An 18,981-nucleotide genomic window follows, 5' to 3' on the forward strand; every position below is an offset into this window, starting at 1 on the left:
CTGAGTTTGATCACACCAAGAATAGATTTGTGGAAATTCTTCTGTCACAAGTTCTTGACAACCTCTCTGCAATTATCCTGTTCGTGACAGGGCATCTCCATCAATGGCAGGTGGACGAGTTGACTTCAAGACTTGACTTCCATTCATTTATCACGCCACAGTAACAACGGGTAAGATTCATAACCTTACTTTTACTATTCAAATTGATTGAAATGGAGCAATAATTTTAGTCAAAGGTTCTGTAGCCTATCTTACTGTTTTAGAGCTTTACCCTCTATGAAGAGAGTATGATAATTTATCATCAAGGCTACTGTAACACACTCATGTCAGAAATGCTTTTTGTACAATACAATACCTACCTTTCCATCTTTCAAGACCACTCGTTTCCCGTGGCCAGGGTAGATTTTGAGACCACTGTAGGAGCACAATTCGATCCTACAAAGATATAATATATATTAAACTTTATTGGTTCACGAGAAAAAATTATAAAAGAGAAGAAGTGATTGAGATGGAAAGGGATTTGATAGGAATTCATTTCATAACAAACTCACTTCATGTTGAAAACCGGATAAAAAGACAATTCTATTACCGCAGAAAAATGAACGTACTTCCGGTAATAAAATAATTAATCGTTTAGAATAATAGTTCATTTTACAGCAATTGTATTTTAAGTTTATCAGATCCATCAACAATATACCTTAAAATTATAAAAAAAAAATTCTAATATTTATCAAGATTTTCATCGAAACTGTTCGCGGGAATGACAAAATGGCGGACTGCGAAGAAGGTAAACAACGATTTGTTGTTTTGGGGAGATAAATTTGATATTATCCAGGCTTCATTTATCTACAGTTTATCACTGCACCATATCAACCTTTGTTTAATTAAATGTTAAATGGTCGAATAAAAAAAAATATGATTGAATAGACATTAATATAGAACTCACCGAAACAGTCCAGTCGTCAATGTCAACAAAAATTTGAATTTTTAAAAAAAAGAGTAGGCTGGTCTTAATAGATCTAGGCCAACGTCCATTGACACGCTACACGACACAACATTGAATCGTTTTATTTAATTAATTGAAATGTTCTTGAAAGTGTGTTAGGGCTAGACTTAGTTTCTTTCAAGACTCAAAAAAATATGGCCTCGACGTTTCGAACTAAAAAAATAATGGCCTCAACGTTTCTGGCTCGGGCAGGTGACATTTTGAACTCGGGTAGTTGACATTTCGGACTCAGGAATAAGTTGAAAGGAAAGGTTGAACACAACTGTCAAATCAAATTATAATAAGCCAAAAGTGATTTTATAAAAACATGCAGGTATTGAGGTAAAATTTACCGCTTTCATTACTCAAGTACACCACGAGGAAGCCTCCCCCCCCCCCCCACCACCCTCCCTCCCACCCCCCCCCCCCAGCTGTTACAAATATATCACACAAATTTTCAAAAGTCTTTTAATTATTCAGCCATGTCCGAAACGACGCCAGACCGAGCCCGAAAAGTCGCCAAGTAAGTCCGAACCGTCATCAAACTGAGTTCGAAAGGTTGCCTGTGTTGAGTCTGAAATGACGCATGACCGAAATGTCGTGCTACCCAAGCTCCAGCCCCAGGGGAGGGCCACTGACCCAGTCCAAGACTAAAGTACTCCATAAAAATCTGATTCCGATGACAGTCTGTTTGTGACTGCTTGTCCCACAAAGGGTTCAATATCACATCCTGAAAGTAGAAAATGGTACTATTTTGATATTCAACTGCATCAGAAAAATATAGTTCCAGGTTTCAGCTACCGTCAAAGTACTCTTGTGACTGTTGTCCCACCCCTTCGTATAGCTTACATGTACTTCTGTCAAGCTGTGGAGATTTTTATTTATGAAAAATGAAATATAAGCTTATTGTTTGCATGTTTTATTGAAGTAGATATTTTAATATATTTATTTCAGATTCAAATAGTCTGGTATTAGATTTTACAGCAAAAGGATTAAAAATAGTTGAAATACCAAATAATGTACAACCTACTGGTTTAATATGTGATAGGAATGATATAGCAAAAATAGAAAATTTAGATAATCATCCATGTCTAAAACAGGTACATGACATATGCATATGTATTTACGTTTATGATTCTTAGTGCAACCTTTAATTTTATTACGTGTATTTGAATTTTAAATAAGTAGAACATGACCTTGACTCAAACTATTATTAAGTTACATACTTAATAATATAGTGCCTATATAGTGATTTTTAAAAATTACTGGTAAGATGATTAGTCTGTTGAAGCTGAGAGTGAGATGATGAATTCAAAACAGATTTTAAAAATGTGTAAGTTACCATTATGTTAAAATCTTTGTTAGAATAAGCTCAAACTGAAACTCAACAAAGTAATGTATATTGCATCAATTTTATTGTTGTGGTAACTATAAATCTTTTATTGTAGGTATCTTTAGCATGTAATCACATTGTTCGTATGAATGGTATATCAGTGCTGAAACATTTAAATGTTTTGAATTTAGCCACTAATAGTATTGTAAACATTGAAGGTAAATAGAATTGACAAATTTATATTATTTATTTGTAATGGTGCAATTATGTCATGTAAGTTTACATGTGGGAATTGTCATTTGATTAATGTTAGAAATACACATCTGATGTTTCTTGTGGTCAATTAGATATGTAACTGCAGGATGACAATAATAACAAGCTAGCACCTGCACCACCTACAAGTATGAAGTATTGTGTTAAATCTTTCATTGCACATCTTTTTAATCGGATTGGATTCTAGCCGGGTAAATTATCTACCATTGATTTAGCTAAGTCAAAAGTGCATAACATATGTAGATATTCATTGCATTAAATATATTTATTGCAGGCTTAGAAGAATTACCAGAGTTATCCTGGTTAGATTTATCTGGGAATAGTATCAAGGTAAGTAAGATAAAATGGTTTGCACAAGACATTCTTCTGTTCTGTTCTGTAAAAACGACCATTTTTATAAAATGTCAATAATTCAATGTGAATAAAAAAAATGCATAAAAAGTTGGAAATACCCTAGGAGTATTCACTTGACAACTTACAAACAAAATTTAATGAGCTGGTTCAAACATAGATCTCATAGCCATGAAGACTTGCTAAAAAATGTTGGTCCATGTTGTTGTTGTAAATTACAAATTTTAATTTCCAAAATATTAATAATTTTATTTAAATTAAGAATATTTACATATGAAGGAGGCACAAAAAAAGTATAAAAAGCATAATAAAAAATTTGTGTTTGGCCGTGCATGTTTTTTTTATATATATATAGCCACTGGTACGATTAGGTGCTATTCATTTAACCTTGCAAACTCGTGTTTTCTCATTCAAGTTTATCTTTGAAAATGCATTTTACAATACAAGAATACTAAATTAAACTATATGTACTATGTCAAAAAGTATCCATTGGTTTAGTCAAATAGCGATTTTTCAGATCACGGACCGCCATGATAATCAGTTTACCTGTACTTTCTATATAGTTGGCATTATTTATATTTCTGCTTTATTAAAATTTATTTTAATCAGAAATGACTCCTTTGGAAAATCAAAAGTATCTATATAAACAATTCATCAAGATGCATTTAAAAGAAGCAAGGATAATTCTTACGGTATCGGTCGGGTGGAAAAGTGAGTGAGAAGTCAATTAACGAAAACAACGCTCACATTTAACAGCGTTTGCAAACTTCATGGAGTTTTTATTCATTAAGTAATAAAATATACGTGGTATGTTTGGTTTTTTTTTGGGGGGGGGGGGATATTTTTCTGAAGACGGTATTTCTGTAACAGTTTTATATTGAAAAACCGAAATATCGCCCAGCTCTAATGTGAGGGTTCTTCATTAGAACCGCATTGTTATTTCTGTTGAATTTATCAATCAATAATAATCAACACTTTCGGTCAAGGGGTCCCAGAAAACTATTTCATATCCATTTCATTCCCTCTCGTCGAGATATTGAAATGAATCATTAATTGGTATATTTAACAATTTTGATATTTTAATATGTAAGCAAAGTGGAAATTGGACTATTAACTGAAATTTGATCAAAACATAATACAAAGGGTTGTAAACAGTACCAGTAATTTAGGCTTATTATAGAAATCAGCGTGGTATACATATTGATAATGGTCGCAAAATGTATCTATTCAAACTAATCTGCAGTGGAATTTCACTTGGCCATTACATGATCACTGGCACTTGTACACATAGCATCTGGTTTCCTTGTAATTGAATTTCAGAACGATCTCCTGAATTAGTTAATAAATACATGAATAGTTTGAAATATGGCTGAGGCAAAAATAAGCTGTATGAAATAACCTTGTGTGTGCACTTTGAAATTTGACAGACCATCTCCAAGACAACTCACAAACAAGATATGTGAGTTGCATATACTATAAGGTAAACATGACCTGTTGAAATAAGGTCAATCCTGAACTATCTTGTGCTCGGATTTTACATTGAAAATGTGTAGGAATTTATTATAACTTATTTGTTATTATGTTTCAGAATTTTTCTCCACTATGTAAAAATACTCAACTTCATCATGTTGATCTGTCCGATAACAGTATAGCTTGTATAACAGATTTATCTCCCTTGACACATCTACAGGTAAACAATAGCACACCTTTATTTTTTGTGTGTTCACGAGTTTTAATTAGCAAAATACATCACTTAGAAATTGGAATTAGCAAAAAATATCCCTTAGGAAAAGGTATCACAAAATCATACGATCTTTTCAGAATACTTCCATATCAGTGAACATTGTGAGTTACTTTTCTAATTGCTAACACCAAATCAAATGATAAAATCAGACCAAATAATGTTCTTTGCTTCTTTGTAGATTTGATTAAATATTATTATAGCATATGATAATTGTGTGCATTTTGAATTATTACAGACTCTGTTATTGCATGGCAATACGATCAGTTCTTTAAAAACAGTACCAAGTTTTTTACCTAGACAACTTAGTGTTCTTTCATTAGAATCCAATGAAATTCAAGATTTAAATGAGGTAAGTACTTTTTGAGTGACAAATTGAAAATGAAATGAAATGGGGTTTAATGTCATACTTTTTCTGCACGAACCAGGCTGATGAAGACAAGACATACGCTATGCAGTGTGCTATGATGAAAATTCTTCCTGGACACCAGTGCTCTGGCCTACTGTTATTTCAAATTCTAACTGCAAGGATTTTTTATTTTACATGCATGCCAACGTGTACACAGGACCTCAGTTTTTCATCCCATCCTAATGACCAGACACTGTTCCTTGCCAGGCGCTAAATGGGTAAGACGCTAGCTCGCTAGCCTGCAGGCTGGTTGTTCGATCCCTGCATTGGCCGAGAAAATTCATCCAGATTTTCTGGCGTGGTTCCCCCTTGTCGGCTGTCTAGTCGTTCGGATGGGATGAAAAACTGAAGAAACTTTCTCAGCCTGAAGAAACTTTCTCAGCCCAAAGAAACTTTCTCAGCCCAAACTGAGATCGAGCCATGAGTGTCATGTTGTAGAAATACTTATAGGAAATCTTGCTTTAATATTTTTGAAACTGAGATTATTGTATGATTTATTGGTGTTTGTAACAAATTATAAATTTAAACTGAATTTATGTGTGCCTTAACCCAGTGTAGAATATATCACAATAATTTCAATAGACGTTTGTCGTAGATTGCATTAATTTAATGAAACATTAATTAAAATGTGCTAATGGAAAGTCAAATAAAATGTGTTCCTGAATACTATAGTTATATATTTTTATTTCTGCCTTTCAGATTTCTTACCTGTCTTGTTTAGAAAATTTAGATCAGCTGTCAATAGCCAGAAATCCATGTGTTATTCTAACATCATTATATCCTTTTAAAACGAAAAAAAATTTAAAGCAGTTTATTTGAAGTTGACTTGTGCTATTAATTACAAACCATCACCAGTGTTGTACCCCAAAAATTAGACTTTCATCATTTGTTTTCTATTTTTCTGGGGATGAGAACAGAGCATTAGAAAAACAAATCCTGGTTAGTATGTTCCCTGTCTTGTCAATGGGCGTCCTCGCTAGAGGTAAAGAGACATAATTTATAGGTGAGGCGGTCCCACATGACCTAATTGTTTACCTTACAGCATTGTTTTCCTGTACATTAATTACGAACTGGTGTGTTGACAAACATTAGTTTTGGTCGTTAATATTGAATTTAATCCCAATACGGGTCTCTTACCATCGATAAGGTCACATGGAACCGAGTTTTTACTAGCGATGCCTGGTGGGAATTCCTTCAGTGAGGAGGACGCCCATTATGTCAATCTCCCATCATGCACTAGATTACCTGTATATATGACTTGCAATTAACAGCAAGGCCCGATCTAGTGTTAAGCATACAATTCAACAAATCAAGCTGACTGGATGATTTTTGACTAGGTCTGGATGGTTAATAACCGTCGCTGCGCATATATTACTGAGGTTAATGTTGCATGGTTTTGTACTTTGAAATTTGTATCAAAGATTATCTTGTTGATTTTTGTATGTATCAAATGTTTCAGTGAAACGTTCTCATTATTAGTAAATTTCTTTAACTAGCATCACGTTGTATGATTATAGACCATATATAGTCAATTGGTGTCTGTCATTACGTATCTTGGATGGTTCCATTATCACAAAAAAGGAAAAGTAAGTGTAATGTCTTTTCCTGAATTTTCATTTTTGGATTAAGTCAGTTTATTATATGGATGAAAAATTTTGTTTTGAGAATATATCTAATCAACAGACTTGTTCTATACGGTTCGTAAGATTTATAATATTATTTTGTATTGTCGCCATGTGCAAAATGGAAAGATTGTTTTATCATCTGCTATTTATCGAACATATGTAAATAAATACTGATTCAAAAGAAACAAGAAAATACTTGGTCTATTATTAAATTTTGTTCTATATTTAACAACTGCCATGATTACTTTTGATAAATTAATGGTATGACCTCTAAGCAGTAAATTGGTATGTCTATACTCTATAATATCAATGGGTCTTCTTGTTTAGCTTGTCAGTGGGTTATTGTAAAATTTGACAATTCAGCATTATGTGGCCCACATCAACTTAAATAATGTATGCCGGAAAAAATATGGTACCTCTTGCTACAGTTGATTGTTTTAGTTCACAAATATGTGTCAAACATGATGTAAAGTCCACCCCAGTAATTTGTACTTATGGGTTTCAAAATTTAACCAACACAGGGTTGCCCTTTTCAAATATTGTCATCCAAAAATGTGCTCATTTAATCAATAATAGTATTGTTTTTAATCGGTATTTAGATTATTGGGTGAATGGTTATATAGTCAAGGTCAAGGACATCAGTTTAAGCCCGGAGAACATCATCAACTAATACTCTATTTAGCTACAGTTTCTCCTCTTACTTCTTCTGATCAGGTAATTATTATTACTATATTATAATTTCAATACAGCGGGGTAGAAATGTGATGCTAACATCAAAGGATGTATTTATATGTTAACCCCAGAATGCAGCAGAAGGCCAATAGACAATTTCCTTATTTAAATTTGTCAAGGGTTCAAACATCTTTAAATTGTTTTGGTCCTTATTTTGATCCACATCAATATCGTGTTATAAAACAGTTTTATTTCTTCGAAATCGGCAGGACTAAAAATATCAATTAACGGTATCCATTTATCCAGTTGTTTTCTTGGTAAATATTGATCTGGTTATGAATCGTGAAGCTGATTGTATTGTAGCACCTGAATCGCAATACGTATCGTATCGTGACTGCAGTGGCAATACCCAGCACTAACTGCAACCACTGGTACTTGTTTTCCTCGTGAAGTTGAAAGAAGTCACATATCATCAATTTATTCAATATTTATCTTGTTTACTGTTTGGGTTTGTAAAATAATTGGCCAAAAATGATACTGATGTAAATTGTCACTCCAAAGATTTAAAATATATTCTAGTCGTGTTCTTCTCTGAAGAAACAAGGTTTGCAAATCAAGCTAGTCCTACATTTTGATTACCAGGAATAAAGTAGGTTTCGAAATTACTTTCGACATTCCTTTGCAAAAGATTACAGTTGATGTGCCTACCTTTTTATACGCCCACATGGAAATGTGGTTGTATATTGCCGTCGCCCCCATCCGTCCGTCAGTCTGTCCGTCCGTCGTCCACAATTTCTTGTGAACACTCTACAGACTACATTTATCATCTGATTGTTTTGAAATTGATATATGTTGTTTGCATTAGTTAATTTCTTCTGGAGTTATGGCCCTTGTTTCACTTTGTTGCACCTTGTGAACGCTCTAACGACAAAAATTATCAACCGATCTGTATGAAATTTATATGCATCATTTAAATTAGTAAAACAAAGAAGCCTATTGAATTTCAGCAATTTCCGTTAATTACATCTTGAGTTATGGCCCTTGTTTCACTTTGTTGAATCTTGTGAACGCTCTAATGACAACAGTTATCATCCAATCTATTTGAAATTGATATGCATCATTTAAATTAGTGAAACGACGAAGCCTATTGAATTTCAGAAATTTCCGTTAATTACGCCGTGAGTTATGGCCCTTGTTTCACTTTGTTGTACCTTGTGAATTCTCTAATGACAAAAGTTATTATCCGATCTGTATGAAATTTATATGCATCATTTAAATTAGTAAAACAAAGAAGCCTATTGAATTTCAGCAATTTCCGTTAATTACATCTAGAGTTATGACCCTTGTTTCACTTTGTTGAATCTTGTGAATGCTCTCATGACAACAGTTATCATCTGATCTGTTTGAAATTGATATGCATCATTTAAATTAGTGAAACGAAGAAGCCTATTGAATTTCAGCAATTTCCGTTAATTACGCCGTGAGTTATGGCCTTTGTTTTACTTTGTTGAACCTTGTGAACGTTCGAACGACAAAAGTTATCATCCGATCTGTATGAAATTGATATGCATTATTTGAATTAGTAAAACGAAAAAGCCTGTCGAATTTCAACAACGACGAATATTATAATGTCGTCTGTATGAAATTGTCCATTAAATGCCCCCTAATTACCTACAAAAGAATAAATATACGACAACTCTTGTCGACCGCTCGGACGATTTAGCTGCTGTGGGCATATGTTTTGTTGACAGGCAACCTATCTTTTTATTTGATATTACTATTAATTTTTAATGTATTAATCAACATATTCAATGATATTAAACAGCATTAACCGAAAGGCTTACAGTTAAAAAACAAGATTCCAATCATGTATTAGTGGCAGACTGCTAAAAGTTTGTGAACTGGCAGCTTGTTTCCAGGCGTGTTTTCCACAACTGTGTTGAAACCTAAGCATGTGAATACTCTCATCTTTCTAAGCAAAAATAAGTTGTGTTCATATTTATTTATATTTTACGCAATGTGTCGCAATACGTATCGACAAAGTCCCACCTCTACTATTAACTACAACATTGTGAAAGTTGAATATTTAAAAGAAATATCAGTCAAAAAAATGTCCAATATTTTGCTGTTCATGCGTAACAGGGTTAAAGATACATTGGCAGTTCTAACTATAATAGTTAAAAACTAGATAATGTAAAGGGAATTTGCTGAAAATTTCAGTCAAATTGATCCACTCTGAACCGAGATTTTAGCAATTGAATTTTCAGCCTAGCCTTGATCATCGTTAATTAAGTTGGTACGATAAAAAACATAGTCTTGATTATCCATTTCATGATTAAATCATGAATGGAAGTCGAACAGCAAATCGGAACCTAATCCAATAACATCGCAGGCTATCGATGACGTCAAGGGTTGATTATGGTCTGGATAAGTTAATTAATGTCTAATTAATAATTTAGATAACATTTCAGGCCTAAAGAAGGACCTGCAATAGGTAGATTTAGCTCTTGCATAATGTATGTTTAAGTAACCAAATTTTAGGATTTAGTTGTACATTAGGGTGTTTCACTTTTCACTTTTTTTGGAATTTCTAAGGTTTCTACCTGTCACCGAAGTCCACTCGGGGTCAAACTTACACCGTAATATTTTCAGAATTTTCTTGCCAAAAATGGCTGCCAGCGGCCATTTTTTCTAAAATTGCGACTATTTTCTGGATTTTCAGACGTTTTGAGCTTGACAGATCACTTAGAAAGGCCAAGTATGGCTTGGAATGTGTCTATTTTATGCTTTTCAGGTATGTAGAGTCCATTCCCAGTATCTTGAATGAGATAGTCAGAATCCAAGATGGTGGAAATCCAAGATGGCGCCCCAAATCTTCTATTTTCGTGACATGGAAAAGCATTTTTCAAAGATTATGTCATTCTGAACATCATTTTGGCCCTGATAATAAATTTTGCACTCATAAAATTCATTATCAGGGCCAAAATGATGTTCAGAATGACACTGATCTACCTTTGGTTGAAAATGGCGGAAGGTAATGACTGAAGGTGAAGTTCCGATGGAGTATATTCACCACACTATTGATATGGCAGAACTATGACTGAACCTGGAAATTGTTTACAAAGGTTTTTTTTATGATTGACTTTAGTAGCCTAAGGTGTCCTCTTTTAGAATGTGCCGGGTGAACCTCGGTAACCCTTGAGCGTTCTGAGAAATTCAAGATGGCATCCAAAACGGCCGGCATTTCACTAAATACACTTGAGATCGTTCATTATGTTGTGGGGTGATTAGATGATAGTAAAATCCAAAATGCCAGACAATATGACCCTTTAACTTGTTAGCGGCGGTTGGGGGCGATTATTTCACCAAACCAAACTATATCTAGAGACAAATTATATATTTCTTTATTTAGCAGCATATGAGTGATACAATAACACTACATACATGCCTATCAGGAGCACCAGGGCCACATGGGTCGGCCCTGGAAAGGGGGTCACAGGCTGTGTTTTGAATATTTAAAAAAACCCAACAAATTCTACCCGTAAAATACGAAAATAACTAGGTAATATTCAGTTTAATCGTCTAGTTATGTTTCTGGCTGCAACCTGTATAATCTAAGCCATCCCTAGTGTAGCTACAAGCACGCATACTACATGTCACTCTTGCATCCACATCTGATGAACCTGCGGATTACGATCTTCCAGTCAATGCCACACAATAGCTTGGTGATGACATGTTTTTACGTTCCCTGCACATGCATCATTCTTTGGAGCAAGACTACATGGTTAAGGTGGGGATGATGACGACAGATTTCCCGTTTTGGATGCCTATACCCTCCAACGTGTTTCAGGCAGCCATTTGCAATTAGCTCTGTCTATAACAAGCTTCTTACAATGGAATCACCAATCGAGGAAAGAACAACCGTTGACATTGGTTCAACTTCCGAGAAATATATGTCCTGTACCATTGAAATCCTGCCAGCTTATGCTCTTACTGGATGTGACACGGTTACCTGCTGTTACGTCGTGGGAAAGGAACAGCTTTGAAAGTGGTGAGAGCTTGATTGTATTCTCTCTCTAGACGCTCTAATAGAATCTGTGCTTGTACAGGCCACTGTACATGTCAGCTGGTTATGGACAAAGTTCTAGCAAATCAATGTCTGAAACACGCTGGAGGGTATGCACAATTGGACATCCAAAACTGAAATGTATGGTTAGCATCCCCCCACCCAAACTATGTAGTCTTGCTCAACGAATGATGCATTTGCAGGGAACTTGATCCGGAACTGTTTTGCTGGGCGAAGGTTACTAAATTGAGAACATTACAACCGGCCAACATACTCCAGAGTCTGTCATGCGGCCCTGGAGCTCGTGATAGGCATGTATGTGGTGTTAGCATATCACTCATATGCTCCTATGTCCAGAAATATAGTTTGTCTCTAGATATCATTTGGTTTGGTGAAATAATCGCCCACAACCGCTGCTAACGAGTTAAAGGGCCATATTATCTGGCATTTTGGATTTTACTATCATCTAATCACCCTACAACATAATGAACGATTTTAGTGTATTTAGAGAAATGCCGGCCGTCTTGGATGCCATCTTGAATTTCTCAAAACGCTCAAGGTTTACCGAGGTTCACCAGGCACATTCTGAAAGAGGACACCTTAGGCTACTAAAATCAAACATAAAAAATCTTTGTAAACAATTTCCAGGTTCAGGCATAGTTCTGCCAGATTAATAGTGTGGTGAATATACTCCATCGGAACTTCACCTTCAGTCATTACCTTCCGCCATTTTCAACCAAAGGTAGATCAGTGTCTTTCTGAACATCATTTTGGCCCTGATAATGAATTTTATGAGTGCAAAATTTATTATCAGGGCCAAAATGATGTTCAGAATGACAGTCTTTGAAAAATGCTTTTCTATGTCATGAAAATAGAAGATTTGGGCGCCATCTTGGATTTCCACCATCTTGGATTCTGACTATCTCATTTAAGATAGTGGGAATGGACTCTACATACCTGAAAAGCATAAAATAGATACATTACAACCCATACCTGACCTTTTTAAGTGATCTGTCAAGCTCAAAACGTCCAAAAATCCAGAAAATAGTCGCAATTTTGGAAATAATGGCAGCCGGCAGCCATTTTTGGCAAGAAAATTCTGAAAATATTACGGGGAAAGTTTGACCCCGAGTGGACTTCGGTGACGGGTAGAAAACTTAGAAATTCAAAAAAAAGTGAAAAGTCATACACCCTATTGTTCATGTGACTTGAAAATTGCAACAGTAAATTACCTCTATATAAATTTGGCAAGTATATAGACATATAATTTATAAAGTCTGGAAATTTTGGACTGTTTATCAGACTCACATGGCAAGTGAAGGTTTTAATTTCTCTGAAAAATATCATACAGCTTCAAAAATGTAAGAGTTTCTAACAGTATTTCACATGTTTGCCAGTTTTATTCAATAAAATATATCTGGGTGGGAGTAAGGGAATGTAACAGGGTTTAAAGTCTCATCAACACAATACATCAGTCAATTGCAACTTAAGACTAACATGTGATAAATTGCTTTTTTATGCTTAAACATACATTATGCAAGAATAAATCTGCCTATTTCAGGTCTTTCTTTAGGCCTGAAATGTTATCTAAATTATTAATTAGACATTAATTAACCTATCCAGGCCATAATCAACTCTAGATGGCAGCGCTAGCCTGCGATCTTTAGTGGATTGTAAGCCGATTTACTGCATAACTTTCCTTCTCGATTAAACGATTAAATGGATAATCGAGACTATGCTGTTTATCAGTCGCTTAGTTCTCGGTTCATAGTGGATCAATTTGAATGAAATTTTCAGCAAATTGCCTTTACATTATCTAGTTTTTAACTATTATAGTGAGAACTGCCAACTCGTTACCGAATCTCCCATAATGTATCTTTAAGTGTGCATTGCTCAATTCCAAAAGGTGGACCTCTACTTTTGTCTGATTTCTGAACTACTAGGCATATTTTCCCTGGCAGCCCAGCAAGTTCACATACTGCATACTGGTAGCTAAAAAATAGACAAATGCAGCCATATTGTTCCAAAAAACATTTGTCTATCCAACTTGTTCTAATCACTTGACTCAAAAGGTCAGTTTTTTATTGGGTTAGTCATAAGCAATGGATACTATTAAAATTTAGATTCACACACTGCATCTGTAGTAAACCCATCTATCTATAAAATTTGTTTCATAAATTTGCTGACAATGGGTTTTGCAGGTCATAAGGTTTGTCATTGATGTCATTGTTTTGATTCTAATCTTCATGTACAGGACAAGGAGTAGGGTCGCCATTATGGGTTTTCTCCAGGTTCACTAGTTTACTATCAAAAAAGGCTACGGAAAACAAGCAAATTATTAGTATGATTTGATGTATGATGTACCTTTACTGGTCATATAAGGGATAGAAAGCAACCCACTGATTGTCAACGCTGTAAATATATTCTATAGGATATTAATTATATGTATATGATGCTATTGTTTTGCATAGTATTATAAAAGTTAGAATGAATCCTATCAAAAGCAAATATTGCATCAGAAAATATCTTTTATATCTACTCTTAGAATTGAATGACAAAACATTGTAAAATACTGTTAACTGGTCTAAACCAAGCAAGTGTACATAATGTATTAATACATAATTATTATTATAATCCCTGTTGACTCTTGCACTGATAGCAAATTTCATAATCCCTTGATCAATCTTGTAGATCCTAAAACTGATAAAAGATCTGATTTATTCAGTATTATATGCAAATTATTTGAGGTTTCAGTTCTCACAGTAGATGTTTACTTTGAATATCATTTTGACATACATTTTAATATGTGTTTATTTAGATTTATTCTGCTAAGGGAACAAGGAAAACAAATTGAATATTGTTTATTTTTTAAAATAAAGAACATAGCAACAAGATCTGTGATAAAACTTTAAAAGTTCATATCCAAAGCAATATAATCTTTCTATACTTGACATTATAAAATATTGAGCTCTCCAAATGATTTGTGATCTGTTATTAAAACTAAATACATTTTAATTTATTATGTAAGTGTTGACATGTATATTTGTGTTTTCACTTTCAAAATATGTTCTATGAGCTTATATATAAGAGAGAGTTTTTTTTGTTCTCTGTAGGAAAATAAACTGTTGAACTTGTAAATTTTAGAAAAAACTTCATAATAAACAATTTTTATATGCCCACATCTTCATGTGAGAAATTCCAATCAATAGAAACAGGTAACACAAACCAATTACAGACCGTTTGATGGGATCAACTTTGTCTAAGTCAAAATGTTGCATTTGATATTCAGATAAGTTGATATACCATAATTAATAGAATACAATATCAAAAAAACATCATTTTATCCAACGTTTCGTTAGTAAAAATACTAACTTGTATTTAGTTCTTCATCCCTGAAGAAGTTAGTATTTTTACTAACGAAACGTTGGATAAAACGATGGTTTATTAATAGAATACAATATCAAAAAACCATCGTTTTATCCAACGTTTCGTTAGTAAAAATACTAACTTGTATTTAGTTCTTCATCCCTGAAGAAGTTAGTATTTTTACTATCGAAACGTTGGATAAAACGATGGTTTATTGATATTGTATTCTTTTAATCATGGTATATCACATTTTAATGCGGATGTATATATTGTCATCACTTCTGTCCGTGGACACTCTGGAGGTCACAATTTTTAACTGATTTTAATGAAACCTGAAATGTATGTTTATAACCCAAAGCTCTCGGTTCCTTTTGATATTCACGAATATCGGACTGTAACTTCCTGGATTAGAGCCCCTGATTGTACAAAAAATCACGTTTTTAGTTTGTGGGCCCACTAGTGTTCATAATTTTCATCCAGTTTAACAGAACGTTTAAATCTATCTATCACCATTACACGATAATAAGAGTTGAGTTCAAATTTCGTGAAAATCGGACTGAAACTACCAGCCAAAATGGCTGTCACATCAAGGTATTGGACCCTCTAGGGGTCACAAATTTGATCCGATTTTGATGAAACTTGAAATGTATGTTTATATCACAAAAATCTTGGTTTCTTTCGATAATTACGCATATCGGAACGTAACTTCCTGGACTTTGGCCTCTGATTGTTCGAAAAATCACCCTCTAGAAGTCACAATTTGTATTCAATTTTAAAAGCCATTTTTCACCTCAGTGGAGGTTTACTTAAAATTTCGCAAAAATCTGACCAAATCTGCTGGACAAAATGGCCGCTCCTTGTACTCAAATAGTCTAAAAGTATGTAATACAACGGTTGTGGTACCTCTAGAAGTCATAATTTTTATTTGATTTTGATGAAACTTGAAATGTGTGTTTATAACCCAAAGATCTTGGTTCTTTTCGATATTTGTGCATATCGGACAGTAACTACCTGGATTATGGCCCCTAAATTATACAAAAAAACTTCTTTTTTTTAACTTGTAATACTATAGGGTTTATTTCAGTTATAAGAAAGGTGTTCTGTTTAATATAAAAATTTGTTACCTACATGATGTGTGACGAAAACTAGTGTAATGAAGTAGCTTGCATTATTCTACTACTATCTTAGACTAACTCACCAACAGTTATGTCAGTATCCATTGCTGGAAGTAGGGTAATATAGTCCAGTCATCTCGTGCACGGATTAGTACAATTAACTAGAATAGTGTTGACGTAAAACGGTGCCTATACGAAACACTTACCCAAAATGGTAATTGTCCCGCCCTAATAGATGACAGATTATAATATCTATATAGGAGAGATATGATTTGATTTACCTTCTGATATCATAGAGCGGCCTGAGAGGGGAACATCTTGCTTCCTCGGCTTAGAGGCTAGGGTGAACACATCATCCTAGCGCGAACCTTATGTAGAACTATCAAGAAGTATGTGGCTCTTGCAACATTTAAGCCGTTCTGGTCTGAGTTAGAAAGGATATTAAACTCAGACTGTGGATGTTTTAATAACTCGAAAAGTACTATCATAACTTTGTAGTTTACTGTATGTATCTAATTATATAAACTTAGTAACAACATAAACGGTGTTCCAGAGTTAGTTAATAGCTGATTTGAATAAGTGATCCCACAACGTGAAGTCGAAGAAAGTCATAGGCGATAGTGTCACATCTGTCCCCATAGTCTTTTTATCTGATTTAAATAACTGTTTAAACATACATTATGAACTAAATCTGCCTATTGCAGGTCTTTCTTTAGGCCTGAAATGTTATCTAAAAAGTATAACTCATCCAGACCATAATCAACTCTAAGCCTAAAATTCAATCGCTAATATCTCGGTTCATGGTGTTAAACTGAAAGTGATTGTAAGCTAGCAGTTAATAAAATAAGAAAGAAATCCTTAAACTGAAAGTGATTCGTAAGCTTGCAGTAAATGAAATAAGAACAAAATCCCTAAAGATACTTTCCCTGTGTACAAACTGTGTGATTTGATGATATATTTTGACTGAAAACATATTCAAACTAATTGATTATCAAAAATTTACTTCAAATTCCTCTCAAAACATTTTTGCCCAGTGCTTGCAGCATGAGTGTTTTGCGGGTAATCCTTATTTTTCTAGTAAGATTGGGTGTCTAGTCTTTCCATATATCAAATTTGCCATACTTTTATTGGCAATAACCACCCGATAAATACTTTCAGGACAATCTCTTTTTAAACTGAAAGTGATTGTAAGCTCACAGTAAATAAAATAAGAAAGAAATCCTTAAACAGAAACTGATTGTAACCTCACAGTAAATCCTTAGATGTCAATCAACAGTGACGGGTGTACTTATAAGGGCAGTACATGTAGTTTTAGATACAGATACATGTACTTGTCTGCTTGATTTTAAAATCGACCTTCAATCTATTGTTCCAATCAGCTATAAAATGTGACTGATGGCAACTGCATAGCAGGAAAAATTTTCAATAGCATACACTCATCTTATTTGTATTTCAATGCTTAAATAAGAATACATTTGAGGTTTTTCATGTGCACGACATGTAATACAGAGTGTATTGGATCTAAATGGTAACTTTTTATACACCCACATTTTATATGGTCATGACTTATGATGTTGTCACCCATATCCTGTGTCCATAAGTTTCAAGGAAAAGTGCTTATGAAGTTTTTAAAACAACTTTCCTAATTTAATGATAAGAGAGGGAGGGGGGGATGGCTGAATGGTTAGCATGTGCACGCTGTATCATAAGGCCTGTCATTGAGTCAACTGGCGTGGTTTCGAATCCCTGGTTGTACGTGACAAGGAGTAGGGTCGCCTGTCCATCCTCGTCGGTTTTCTCTGGGTTCTCCGGTTTCCTCCCACTGCTAAAGACCCCTATGCGCAAGCGCATTATTGAAACAAAAAAATAAACCATATGTTAGTCCCAAAATGACCTAGTTTGTGTCGAGTGGATGTTAAACCCTATTTCTCTCCCTCTCTTTAATCATAAGGATGAATCCTATTAACTTGCAGAGTTATTGACTGGTATAGTTTGTTAATAATTGTGTTATAAGAACCTTGCCCTTGACTGATTTATAGATAGATAATTATATTTGATTATTGGATAAACATCCCCTTTGTGCTGTGTCCACAATGAAAATATATTGTTGGCATACAACTTGCATTGCTTACTAAAAATCAGCTGTTATTGTTATTCACTTACATCTGTCTCCCCCAAGCAGGGTCCGCAACAGGGCCCTAAGGGCCCTGGAACAAGCAACTGGGTGGGGGGCTCTACCCCGGAATCTGCTAGACAAGATAATGTAAGACATTTTATTTTAATCCCTGTAAGTCAATTTTTATTTTTGGAGGATCTTTTGAACATAAAAAGCCAGATGTCTGCCATTTTTGTCTTGCTTTAAATAAACAAAATGATAAATTTGTCTGAGATATAACTCAGACCACCACTACAAAAATCAATAGGAAGCATTTCAATTTTAGGAAAATATATTGCTGGAAGTCTATAGAATGCAATTAATGGCCAGAACATGACTGTAGAGTGGTAATTGTATGACAGTATGCTAGAAAATTTATCACTCATTAACGATCTCTAATGTTTATTTTAACTCTGTAATTACCAGTAGACAATCAAAGTACTGGATAAACAAGACTGAAATGTTTACTTTGTTGCCTAGGACAGATCTGTCTACCCAGTCTAACACAATGACACTATTATATGAAATGTCCTAATTTTTAGCTCCTTATCCACTCCAGTATCAAAATATTACAAAATCTAACCTATCATTATTATTCATACTGTGTGGGTATACACAACTGATAAAATAAATAAAGTATTATGCTGGAAGCATATCATTATTGTAGTCAATCGTCTAGTAAGTATTGAATATTTCTGTAAATAAAAAACATAATACTATTATAGTCTTAGCTAAGATATCAAAACTACAACAAGCTAAACATATTTTTTGTTTCAATGTTGTATTTATTGATCAATAGATAAACAGCTATAGCAGGTAGTACAATGGCTGTACTATTAAATAAAAACAGTTCATAAAAAGTTAACATAGCAAATAGACAAGAACCTACA

The 18,981-nt window shown here is 34.1% G+C and overlaps 1 long non-coding RNA gene across 1 annotated transcript; it reads left to right on the forward strand.

The window, feature by feature from the left end:
* Window positions 1–762: 762 nt before the first annotated feature.
* LOC126810993 (uncharacterized) lies at window positions 763–5,870 on the forward strand. Its single transcript, XR_007675344.1, has 7 exons — window positions 763–787; window positions 1,940–2,085; window positions 2,434–2,536; window positions 2,866–2,921; window positions 4,531–4,632; window positions 4,922–5,035; window positions 5,792–5,870. It is a non-coding gene; the product is annotated as an uncharacterized LOC126810993 (long non-coding RNA).
* The last annotated feature ends 13,111 nt before the right edge of the window (window positions 5,871–18,981 follow it).

The sequence above is a fragment of the Patella vulgata genome, chromosome 2 (genome assembly GCF_932274485.2).
Source record: "Patella vulgata chromosome 2, xgPatVulg1.2, whole genome shotgun sequence".
NCBI classification, from domain to species: domain Eukaryota; kingdom Metazoa; phylum Mollusca; class Gastropoda; family Patellidae; genus Patella; species Patella vulgata.